The sequence below is a fragment of the Camellia sinensis genome, chromosome 9 (assembly GCF_055761805.1).
Source record: "Camellia sinensis isolate YWXY chromosome 9, ASM5576180v1, whole genome shotgun sequence".
Classification (NCBI taxonomy): Eukaryota; Viridiplantae; Streptophyta; class Magnoliopsida; order Ericales; family Theaceae; genus Camellia; species Camellia sinensis.
This window is the reverse complement of record NC_138969.1, coordinates 150,825,243-150,836,326: the sequence shown is the minus strand read 5'-3', so window position 1 is coordinate 150,836,326 and position 11,084 is coordinate 150,825,243.

Below are 11,084 nucleotides of genomic sequence, written 5' to 3'. Positions count from 1 at the left end.
GGTAGGTTGAAGCTTGTCAAGCAAGCTTGTGCTTGCATTGCTCTATATAAGGGGAGCTCCCTCCCCTTATCTGAGGGTGGACAAAATTTTAAAGACAAAATATCTCTCTCTCTTTGGAATCCTCGCACTCTCTCTCTATATTGTGCTCAATAGTGTCTCAAAGTGTGTTTTCTTTTCACTTTTGCACTACAACACCTAGTAAAGCACCATCACTTTGTTGCTGAGGTACTTCAGGGTCTTGTTTGGACTCAAAAGGCTGGTTTTGGCTCAGAGGAAGGCCTGTTTTGCTCCTGTTCTTCAAGGGTGAGTGTATTCCCCTTTTAAGCTTATCTTTGTATGCCATCTTAGCCACCTTTGCATGCTGTTTTAGGCTTGGCTTTCAACTACAAAACTATTTATTTTTAAGTGTTTAAAATGATTGTTTTCAGCCTTGTGGGAGTTGGAGGTGTTTCACCCCCTTCTATGCCTTATTTGTTAAGCTTTGAAGCCATTCCTTGAAGCTTTTGTAGTGGCCTTTGCATGGCCTTTCTACCACTGAAACTCAGAGGAATTTCAGTGATGGAAAGTTGTTTTTGAGGTCCAAAATGTGAGGGGGTGGTCCCCTCTCCTCTTGTCTTGCTTCCTTGCCTTGTTGGCTTCATACTTGAGCATGCTTTTCTACTTCTTTTAAGCTGAGTCCAAGCATATTTTTGTGACTTTTTGGACCTACCATAACTCTATTTTTGGTTGATTTGGTTATTGGTTGCTTGATTTTGGTACTTGTAGTGCAATCATGCTCTTTGGCCTAACATGCTTCATGCTTTAGTTCATCATTCTAGCATGTGTTAGCTTTGCTCCAGCACATTTTTGCTACTAATTTAACTTGCTTGAGGTTTGTTTTAAGTGATCTTGGTCATATATGGTTAGCTTTGTATAGCTATAGTGTAGTTGGGCTTCACTAGCTTTGTGTTGGAGGTCCCTAGCATGCTTTGAATGTGATGATTGCATGCTTTAGCCTCATTTCTTCCAAGATTTTAGTGTGTATAGTGTATTCACACTCTCACATGTTCCACTCTTTCAATGCTTTTGAGAAATGTGCCTTATGCCTTGTTTGTAAGCCAATACGTATGCATGTTTGTCTAAGCTTTTGGGCCATCATTTTAGCATATTTTGGCCTTTGATTTGGCATGATTGAGCTCTGTCTAGAGCTAATTTGTTTGTTTAGGTCATGTATTGCATGCTTATTGTATAGTGCTCTTTACTAGCCTTATGCTTTAGGGCCTCTTGCATGCTATACTTGTGATGTTTTCATGATATGGAATCATTTAATACATAATTTCAGAACATATAGCCTTGTTATACTTTCATGTTTATCACTCTTTAATTGTGTTTGAGAGTTGAGCATTGTGCCTTGTTTGTGGCCTAACATGTATGCATGTTTGTCTAGTCCTTTGAGCTTCAATTCCAGCATGCTTAGGCCTTTGTTTTGGCATGTTTGAGGTCTGTTTGGGGCTGGTTTAGTCCATTGAGCATTGTATTGCATGCCTCTTGCCTATTGCACTTCACTAGTTTTGATGCCTTAGCCTTTAAACATGCCATGTATGCATTGCTTGCATGATAGAGTCTCATGCATGCCATCTTAACATGTCAAGATTAGCATGATTGTTTGCATAACATGTTGTTTGTGTGCATTGCATCATGTTCAACCGGGCATTACGTTGAACACAAGGCGAATTAGCCCACTTCATACTCAAAGTGATGAAAGTGAGCCAATCCCCTTTGTCTCCATTGCCTTTGATTACTCATGATAAGGCTGTGGTCTTAGTGTCTTGTTTGTTGTGCATTCATTGAATGTGTACAAGATTGGATCTTTGGCCAACATGGATTACATGCTTGATTGATGGTCTTGGATCCAATGATGCCTCTGCATTGATGTTTTGAAGTGATATGGAGTGGCATAGTACATACATGCCCTAGGGAGACCCTCCCTTTCCTCTATGTTTGTGCTCTGTTACAGAATGGTGTCACAGTACACCAGTGGTCGGGAGTGCCACATTGATGGCTGGCACCCTTCCATCCTTGGCTGGCAAGTGGCTGGCAGCCACCTTTCATGGTCGGCAGGCCACTAGTGCACTCCCCAGCATGGTTTTCGTAAGATCCAGCAGTAAGTTCTCAAGGACACCCTGCAAACAGAGCCTCAGGAGAGTAACCGGAGAGCTTTTTAGGGCAGAAACCGAGCATGCATCCTCTTCTTCCTTGAACAGAGCTGGAGCAGCTTAGTTTTATGCTTACTTGTTAGTTAGCATTGAATTTGTAATTAATTAGCTAATTTGTTAATTAGTTGAAGTGATGTAATAATTAGTAAGTAGATTGCCTATTATCCAATTTGGTTGTGTAATAATTAGTCTAATTCGATTATTAGATTAGTTGCTAGCTTAGCTTAGATGTAGCTTAGCTTTTATTCGAACCCCTCGTCGAGAGGGAAAAATGTTGTAATAAGGGTGCGTGTGTGTGTGCATGTCTTCCAACTCCATTTCTTTCTCCCTTTTACTTATCAGCTTTCGATGGTTAGTTTTAGGGCATATTTCAATTAGCATCCTTATGCTTGCATGCGTGCATCATTCATTTGTCTTGCATGCACCGGGCTCGCCGGATCATTCAAACTGCATTGTATTTCAATAAATTTACTTGGATACGTGGTTAACAGCATGTTATCAAGTGTTGCATCCATATGCTATTTTAGATAGCTGAGCCTATTTTAGTTGCATTTTTGTATGTGTTGCATTAGACATTTTAACATAGCTAGGATCATGCATGATTTCTAATTAGCTTCTGTTTTGTCTCGGACTACACTGTAAGTGTTTATGCTTTAGCATCCTTACATGTGTGTAAGTGACTGCCATAATAGCATGCTTGCCATGAGGCTATGTGCTTAAATGATTATCTGCATGAATGCCTGTGGATGAAGGATTTATTGCTTGAATTGGAACAATTCATCAAAATGTGTGTTTTAAGCCCACTTTGCGGAGTGGCAAAATCACGTTGTTTTAAAGCCCACTTGAGGGTGGCAAATCCACACTTTAGCCTACTTGCGAGTAGCACTTTCAAACCATTTCACAAACAAACATGAGGTGGTTTGTTCCAAATCGAGTGATTTAGTCTATACTTGTATGTTATGCGCATCACATAGTAAGTTAGTTAATAATCGAACAAGAACACGTATTTTCAAAAACAACATATCATGTTAGTAGAGGCCGATCCTTTGATCGGGCGAGCAGGGGCGCTCATTTCAGGACCTTTCCCTCTCGTACCCAAGTTCCTGAGTCGAGGCAACTTTGGTGATGACGGACATGTGGCCTTAGGCACGAGTCAGGGTTTCCTAAATTTTCCAAAATAAAATATTTAGGTGGCGACTCTGAAATCTGGCAAAGCAGTCCATGTTTGGCATTTTTTGATTAAAATCGATTTTCCAAAACGATTTGCCGGATTTGGACTCTTTGGTGATTTATCAATCTTACGTTGTACTTTGTGAGATTAGATTCAAAACCGCGACAGGAGTTCGAACTGTAGTAGCTAGAACCCAAATCCGCGCCCTCTCCGAAAGGGGGGCACGCGGGGCGAGTTTGGACGGTCTACAACAACCTTGTTTTTGGTAGTTGCACAACCCACACTTGTGAACCGAGTAATAGAAGCACAGAAGTGTAACCTTGCGGTAGAATCGCTATGGGGGAAAATTTCTAGTGGAAAGGTAGAAAGACGCTTGAATGTGTGCTCCGAATTGAGTGTTAGATACTGGGATGGCCTTTTTGTGCTGGAGTCTTGCTGAGAGGAAATACTCCGAGAGTTTCAACATTCATGCCTTGCGGTGCATCCCGGCGGCACAAAGATGTATCATGACCTTAGTCGTCAGTTTTGGTGGAGGGAAATGAAGAAAGATGTGGCTGTGTTTGCATCAAGGTGCCTTACTTGTCAACAAGTGAAGGCTGAGCATTAGAGGCTAGTGGGTTTTTTACAACCCTTACCTATAGCCGAGTGGAAGTGGAAACATGTCACGATGGATTTTTTTGTGGGCCTTTCGAGGACTCAATAGGGAAATGATGCCATTTGGGTAGTAGTTGACCGGTTGACTAAGTTGGCGCGCTTTATACCTATGAGTGTGAGTGACTTGGTAAATTATATTGCCGACTTTTACATTAGGGACATAGTGAGGTTGCACGGGGTCCCAGTGACGATTATTTCGGATAGAGATCCGCGTCTTACGGCTTGGCTGTGGCAGGGCCTACAAAGTGCCTTGGGCACGAGATTGACTTTTAGCACTGCATATCATCCTCAGACTAACGGGCAGTCTGAGTGTACTATTCAAATCCTTGAGGATATATTTTGGGGTTGTGTCATTGACTTTAAGGGTTTGTGGGAGAGGCATTTTCCCTCAGTGGAATTTGCCTATAATAATAGCTTCCAATCGAGTATTGGCATGACACCATTTGAGGCCTTGTATGTCCGACCATGTAGATCTCTTGTCTATTAGGCAGAGATAGGTGATGCACCAACGTTGGGCTCGGAGTTAGTCTGGGAAACGACGGAGAAAGTTACACTTATCCGTAAGAGGTTGATTACTGCCTAGAGTCGCCAGAAAAGTTATGTCGACCGTAGGAGGAGACTTTTGTTTTTTGAGGTGGAAGACCATGTATTCTTGAAGATATCACCTAGGAGAGATTTGATGAGATTTAGGAAGAGTGGGAAGTTGTCCTCTCGATTCATTGGGCCTTTTGAGATCCTTGAGTGGATAAGGGAGGTAGCTTATCGTTTGGCCTTGCCGCCATAGTTTTATGGGGTTCATGATGTATTTCATATTAGCATGCTTCGGAAGTATGAGTCGGATCCATTGCACGTGTTGGATTGGACCGACTTAGAGGTTAATGAGGATGTCTCATATGAGGAGAGACCAATGAGAGTCTTGGATACCCGAGACCAAGTCTTGCGAGGTAAGACAATTCCTTTGGTTAAGGTATTGTGAAAACATCAAGGGGTTGAGGAAGCAACTTGGGTACGTAAGTTGGAAGTCCGTGAGAAGTATTCAGACTTATTTGTTGATGTTTGAACATGAATTGGAATTTCGACTATGTTTTAAGAATATGAAAACATTGTATATGTTGTATATGTTTTGAAAACACGGGTTTAGTGTGAACATTGTATATGTTTTGGAAAATATGAATTGTATATGCAATACTAAGAAATTATTCACCTTGTTGACGAGAATGGATGAACGGGATATGGGTCATGGTGATGGAAATGAATGATAATCATTATTGTAATTGGTTTAGACATAACTTTAAAACTTGATTTGAAATTTCGGGAACGAAATTCCTTAAGGGAGGGAGGTTATAGCGATTTCGGTTTTGACCCGACTCTTGTTGTATCCTAGACTCGGGTTTCATGGTTTTATATTATTATTCACACCTTGCTTCCCTTGTATCTCCTTAAATTTGGATTTTGGATTATTGTGGTTGCATTTGTGACAGGTTGGTTGCTTAGTTTCCAAACTTTTGTTGCCCAAATTTTGCTCCTCTGCTCAAGCGACACTTTTTGGGCTCGAGCGGGCTTTGCAAACTCTCAGTACTTTTGCAGGTTTGCAAAATTACTACGCTCAAGTGGTTCTTTCTACGCTCGATCAGTAAATTTCGAGAATGAAATTCCTTAAGGAAGGGAGGTTATAGCGATTTCAGTTTTGACCCGACTCTTGTTGTATCCCAGACTCGGGTTTCCTGGTTTTATATTGTTGTTCACATCTTGCTTTCCTTGTATCTTCTTAACTTGGATTTTGGATTATTGTGGTTGCATTTGTGACAGGTTGGTTGCTTAGTTTCCAAACTTTTGTTGCCCAAATTTTTGCTCCTCTGCTCAAGCGACACTTTTTGGGCTCGAGCGGGCTTTGCAAACTCTCAGTACTTTTGCAGGTTTGCAAAACTACTATGCTCGAGTGGTTCTTTCTGCGCTCGAGTGGTTCTTTTTGCGCTCGAGCGGTACTTCTTATGCTCGAGCATTGGTCTATTGTCTGCAAAACTACTGGGAGTGTGCATTATGTGATTGAGTGTCACTTCTTGCATTCAAGAAGAACAACTTATTGTGTCTGAGGCTCGAGCGTCACTTTTTGCACTCGAGCAGACTGTGTGTATTTCAGTCGGTAAGAGTGACTCTTTACATCACTTTTTCACATCTCTCTCTTTGTATTTTTCAAAAACCCTAGATCTAGAATCTTTCTCTCTAAAACCTACATTCTCTCTACATTTACACTTAGATCCATTGGTTTCTCTACCCGTGTGCCTTTGTTAAAAATGTAGAACGTCTCAAGAGCTCCATTTTGGCCTGAACAAGATTTGGTTTCGGCGTCCTTGTAGCTCCTCCATTATTGCTTTGGTCTTCTAAGCTTGAGGTAAGGACTTTCTATATTCTCCTATGATTTTTAACTTGGTTATTCGTTGATTGTGTAAGAAATGTTGGGATTTGGAGGATTTTAGACAAACCTAGGGTTTCAGTTTAAAATCAAAATAGGGGTTTTCAAATGAAGGTATTGAAAATGGTTATGGGTGTAGATATGAGGATGTGTTGTGTTAAATTTGTTGATTTTGACACATTGATTGGACTTGGAAGAAAATAGAGCTTTGTCCTAAAATGTTTCAAATGATTATTTTGTATAAATAATGAAATTGGTATTGGGAATGTGAAATTGGATAGATGTTCATATAAATGGTGGAATTGGATGCTTGTTATTTTTCACCTATAGAAATTTGGATTGTTTATCTATTTTGGAGATTGTATATCTATTAGAAATATCTATTTTGGGCTATTGGTGGAGGATAACTATGATTGTCGTAGAAATTGCATGAGAATTAGGTGAATTGAAACTAATCTCTTATCGATTGTCATTGAATATGACTGTGTTTTAATACATTGTATATATATAATGTTTGGGAGGAAAAGGGGGATGTACTCCATATTTGGAAGAAGAAAGTGATGGATTCCATTGAATTAAGTTGGCCTGTGTGTCCAAGGTGAAAGTCCCGAAAATTGCTTGTGTATACATGGGTGCCGATTCCCGCGGACGAAATTTTCGTAAAATGGAAAATTGAAGTGTTTGTGTAATGATTATGATAGTTAGAGAACCACTGAGTTATAGCCTCAGTTGGTTTGTCTGGATAACAATGGACATGAATCATGAATTGAGGTGAAATGAATTGAGATAAAATAGATTAAGATATAAAGCTTGGCATATTATGAACTTATAAAATATGAATGATTTTACCATAGGCATTGTATATGTACATTACACTTATATCTTTGTTAAGATTCATATATTATGTTAGATTGTTTCTGCTGGGCTTTGGCTCACCCTACTTAGGAAAAACCATTTTTAGTTGTTTGTGATATGCCTTCGTCAAGGACTTAGCTTAGGAGGACTGTGGAGTTGAAGTATTAATTTATGTTTATTTTGTATTTATTTTCGAGCCTAGGGCTTTATTTATATTGAGCTTATGACTCATTTTGTTGTAACCAAGCACAGTCTTGGAAATATGTAAGCCTTTAGAACATATGAATATCTGTGTAGCTTTCATTCTTTATTACGTCATGTAACACATGTTGTAGATTCAGTATGAACGATTTATGAATGTATATCGCATGTGTCACCTTTTGTATATTAATTTTGATTAATGAAAGTTTCTTATTGTATCTACATCACTTTGTATTGGTGTTTGGAATTGGATTATTGTACTCCCTCTGTCCCAAAATAATGGTCCTTTTTGGGGAATCCAACTTTTTTTGGTATTACAATTATTGTATTTGAAAAAATTTAATTTTCCAAAATTACCCTTTTGATAGTACATTTTTTGGGAATATCAATGTCATAATTGTACTTTTTATATTGTTTATTAATTTAAAAGAAGGGCAAAATAGGAAATTTATATTATTTTTATACTTGATTTTTGAAGAGGGACTAATATTTTGGGACAATGAAAAATGGAATAAGGGACTAATATTTTGAGACGGATGGAGTAATTATTTTAGGGGCGTTACAAGTATTGTAACTCGATTACGATCTAACAACAGATTTTGAACATAGAAATGGTGATAACTACTCATAATTTTTTATTTTTTATTTATTCTTCTTATTTTTTTATAATTGTAGAGGTTGTGATTTTAAGTTTACTGTACTTCCAAAATAAGAATAATATCTTAAGATTTTGAGCGTTGTAGACCCGACTTTCTTCGCGTGCCCCCCTCTCAGAGAGGCGCGAATTGGTCTTACTACTACAGTTCGGACTCCTGTCACGGTTCTGAATCTAATCTCATAAAGTGCGATGTAAGACTGATAAATCACCAAAGAATCCAATCCGGAAAATCGTTTTGGAAAATCAAATTTTAAATCAAATTATGCCAAAATTGGACTGCTTTGCCAAATTACAGAGTCGCCACCTAAATATTTTATTTTGGAAAATTTAGGAAACCCTGATTCGTGCCAAAGGCCACGTGTTCGTCATCACCAAACTTGCCTCGACTCGGGAACTTGGGTACGAGAAGGGAAGGTCCTGAAATGAGCACCCCCGCTCGCCTGATCAAAGATCGACCTCTACTAAACATGATATGTTGTTTTAAAAACACATGTGTTCTTATTCCGGTTATTAATCTACCTTTACTATGTGATGCACACAGCATACAAGTATAGACTAAATCGCTCAAGTTAGAACAAAACGACTTATGTTTGTCTTTTAAAAATGGTTTGGAAGTCCTACTCGCAAGTAGGCTAAAACACGGAGTTGCTACCCACAAGTGGGCTTAAAACAACATGATTTTGCCACCTCAAGTGGGCTTAAAACTCACAATCGTTGAATTGTTCTAATTCAAGTAATCGAGCCTTCATCCACAGGCATTCATGCAGTTAATCACTTAAGCAAGTACCCTCATGGCAAGCATGCTGTCATGGCAACACTCACACTCATGCAAGTATGCTAAAGCGTAAACACTTACAGTGTACTCCGAGCCAAAACAGAAAACTAGTTAGAAAACAATGTATGATCCTAACTATACAAGATGCCTAATGCAACATATGCAATAATGCAACTAAATAGGCTCGGCTATCTAAAATAACATATGAATGCAACACTTGATAACATGCTGTGAAACACGTATTCAAGTAGGTATTGAAATACGATGCAGTTTGAATGATGCACCGAGCCTAGTGCATGCAAGACAAATGAATGATGCACGTGTGCAAGCGTAAGGTATGCTAATTGAAATATGCCCTAAACTAACCATCAAAAGCTGATAAGTAAAAGGGAGAAAGAAGTGGGGTCGTAAGACATGCATACACACACGCACCTTTATTACAACATTTTTCCCTTGCGAAGAAGAGTCCGAATAAGCTAAGCTAAGCTAACTAATCTAATTAATCTAATTAGATTAATTATTACACAACGAAACGAAAAACTAGCAAACTACTTCTAATTATTACAACAATTAACTAATTAGCAAATTAATTAATTAAATCACAAATTCAAGCTAATTAATAAATAAAGCTTTAAACTAAGCTGCTCCAGCTTTGTTTGAAGATGTTGAACATGCATGCACGCATTCAGTTTCTCACCCCGAAAAGCCTTCCGATTTGCTCTTTAGAGGCTCTGTTTGCAGGGTGTCTTCAAGAACTTGCTGCTGAAACTTACTAAACCAATGCTGGGGAGTGCACCAGTGGCCTGCCGGCCATGAGGAGTTGCTGCTGGCCATCTGCCAGCCAAGAGTGGGCCTCTGCCGGCCAACAATGCAAGGGTGCTGGCCATCAGTGTGGCACTACCGGCCATTGGTGTGCTGTGACACCAAACTATAACAAAGCACAAAACAGAGGAAAGTGAGGGTCTCCCTAGGGCGTGTATGTACTGTGCCACTCCTTGTCATTTCAAAACATCAAGGGAGAGGCACTATTGGATCCAAAACCATCAATCAAGCATGCAATGCATGATGGCCAAAGATCCAACTTGCACGTATTTCAATAAATACAAGACAAACAAGACTCTAAGACCACTACCTTATCATGGAAGATCAAAGGCAATGGAGACAAAGGGAATTGGCTCATTTTCATCACTTTGAGTATGAAATGGACCAATTCACCTTGTGTTCAATATAACGTCCGATTGAACACAATGCAATGCACACATGCAACATGCTTATCTTGGCATGTTTTACTTGATTTAATTCTTGTTTACACATTTTACATTACCAATTAGTCCTTTAACTGGTTAAGTCTAATGTGAAAAGTCCTCTAATTGGAAAGATGGCCTTAGCCACAAGCACCTTAAGGATGAAAGAAGCCTCATGCTGTTGGTTAGTAGAAACCCTCAAGAGAAGGTTAAAACCATTAGGCATGAGAACCTCAATTCCACGCCCAAGCCAACAAGGGGCTTAAGATCACTTTCAAGGCAAGTGAAAGATTGAAACCATGGAGTGCGATGACATACATTTCAGTACTGAAACGACATGCTAAGTAACTTAAAACCATGCAAATAACCCATAATATGCATGTTTAAAGGTTTAAGCATCAAAGCTAGTGAAGTGCTTTACACTAGACCCATGCAATACAATGCTTAAATGGACAAGCTAGCCCTAAATAGACCTCAAACATGCCAAAACAATAACCAAAATGTGCTGAGATTGTAGCACGAAAAGCAAGAAAAATCATGTTCATTCATTGGCTCACAAACAAGCCATAAGGCTCAACACTCAAAAACACTTAGAGAGTGAAATATGTGAGAGTGTGACAATGACATATGCTCTGAAATTACATGTGAAATGATGCTATGTCATGCAAACATCATAAGAAAAGCATGCTAGAGACCTCAAAACACAAGGCTAGCAAGGGTCTTTGTACTACAACCATGCATAACAAGTCTCATATGACCAAAACCACTCAGCACAGAGTTAAAGAATGCAAAATCAATGGTAAAGGGCATGCTGAAGTTAGACTAACACATGCTAGAAAGATAAGCTAAAACATTAAGCATACAAGGCTAGTATGCAAGATTTGCACTACAAGTGCAAGATGCAAACAAGAAGTGACC